We start from the raw sequence: 2444 nt of genomic DNA on the forward strand, positions 1-2444 counted from the left end.
AAATAACCCTCAAATAAAATCTAGATGAAGTAGAGCTTGGTCATACAGAATATGAAAAGACTTGGGAGTCATGGGAAGCGAAATTAAACCAAGCAAATTTTAGTGTCAAAAAACAGATTATTGGTTTATCTCAAAATATAAGTAACAGAAGTCCCAAAAATTATTTTACAGCTCTTTCATCCCAGTGAGGCCTCATTTAGATTATGTGCTCAGTTTTTGGGCCTTACTGGATGGACATAGACTCATTAGAGAACATACAGAAAAAAATGACTAAAATGATTTACTGTGAAAGGAACCCCCCGTATGAAGATAGATTTAAAAACCCTTAAAATCCCCACTTTTGGAAGGCGTAGAATGGGGGAATATCATTAAAGTGTATAAGTGGATGACGGGCCCAAAAAAAAGGAAAACATTAATAAAGTATTGAGGGTGTCAACCCAGGTAAGAACCAGGAATAATGGTTTTAAAGTTGGATAAATTTAGTTTTTAAAAAGGACATGGGAAATTTACGGGTTTTCCCTAACAGAGTTGGCAGATGCGTGGAACAATTTTAAATGGAGGTGATAAAAACTAGGACCCTGGGTGGCCCAAGAAAAACTGGAAAATATAGGGGGGGGGTGGCGGGTTTTGATTGGTGTCAAAAAATTTGGGAGTTATTTGTTAAAGTAGCTTTAGGTAGATGTCGTTTTGATAAGGACCGCCTCGTATGGGCCAATGGGTTTGCAGTGTTCATTCCCCATGTTCTTATGTTTTTTATAACGTCCGTTTCCCTTTTGCAAGTTGTTTGTTTTTCCGTATTATACTGTTCTATTATATTATACCCTTTTAAATTCTAAAAAAACTAATATTACTACTACTACTACTACTACTACCACCACTAATTAAACCCCACTCCTAAAACCTATATATACCCTCTGTTCAATCATTTTTTAGATGAATGGGTTTAAAAAAAACCAAAAATGTTTTAAATTAGACACATGTGCAACTCTTAAAATTTTCTTTATTGAGGGAAAAATTTCGCCCCCATTTGGGTTCATCAATCCCTACATAGGAGAAACTTGAAGAACGGAGGAGAATGAGGGAATCAGTCCCCCAACCTTGAGTCGATGTGGTCAGTCCATCAATCTTGAATAGGAAAAACGGCATATGGGCGGGGAAAATAAACCCCTATGGCAGGAAGGTGAAACAGTCGTAGGTGGTGTCACATTTGTTCAATGTAAAGTGGGGGTCTTTCCCCAAAAGGGTTGGCAACCAAAAAATTTTCCCCAAGTATTAAGATCCCAAAAAGTTGCAATGTCTGACGGGATTGTAGATAAAGGGGTTAAAAAGAACCGACATTTTTTGGGGAGGGAAGGGTTTTTGAAAAACCGACAAGTTAAAAGTTTAAAGCCTTATGCAGCATATGGGAATCTTTATTTGGAAACGTTTCCCGCAGGTACTTCATCGCCCAATAAAAAAAGGCGTAAGGAGGGGGGAGGAGAAGGGGTTAATAAGTCCCTCCCTTTTGGGTGGGTTGTTAATATAAATCTTGTAAAAATGTAACATGGGGTTTAGCCCGGTGGCATATGCCCGAAGTGTGAGGTGAAGCAGGGGGAGGCGGGGCCCGGGGGGTTCCCCCCACTAGTCGAAGTAGGCCCGCCCAAAAGGGATTTGAACAAGTGTTGAAAATTCTTTGTAACAAGATACCATGATGCTGCTGTGCCCCGACAGTTGTGATAAATTTGGTTTGAAAAACCGAAAAGTTAAAAGATTGAGACACTTATGCAGCATATGGGAATCTTTATTTGGAAACGTTTCGCCACCCCGGTGGCCATCAGTCAATAAAAAAAGGCGAAAGGGGAGGGGTCATAGTGGTACCATCCACTAGTCGAAGTAGGTCTTCGTCCAAAGGTTGAACAAGTGTTGAAGAATTCTTTGTAACAAGATCCCATGATGCTGCTGTGTCTGAGAAGGCGTAAGGAGAGGAGGAGAATGAGGTAATCAGTCCCTCAACCTGGAGTCGATGTGTTCAGTCCATCAATCTTGTAGAATGTACAGCATAGGGCCGTAGACGTGGCTTATATACTGTAGTGAGGTGACGTGAAGCAGTTGGAGGCGGGGTCATAGTGGTACCATCCACTAGTCGAAGTAGGTCTTCGTCCAAAGGTTGAACAAGTGTTGAAGAATTCTTTGTAACAAGATACCATGATGCTGCTGTGTCTGACAGTTGTGATGAATGGTTTGAAAAACCGACATGTTGAAGATTGAGACACTTATGCAGCATATGGGAATCTTTATTCAGGAAACGTTTCGCCACGCAGTGGCTTCATCAGTCCAATACAAAGAGGAAGGCGTAAGGAGAGGAGGAGAATGAGGTAATCAGTCCCTCAACCTGGAGTCGATGTGTTCAGTCCATCAATCTTGTAGAATGTACAGCATAGGGCCGTAGACGTGGCTTATATACT

Source organism: Cherax quadricarinatus, chromosome 1 (assembly GCF_038502225.1).
Source record: "Cherax quadricarinatus isolate ZL_2023a chromosome 1, ASM3850222v1, whole genome shotgun sequence".
Classification (NCBI taxonomy): Eukaryota; Metazoa; Arthropoda; class Malacostraca; order Decapoda; family Parastacidae; genus Cherax; species Cherax quadricarinatus.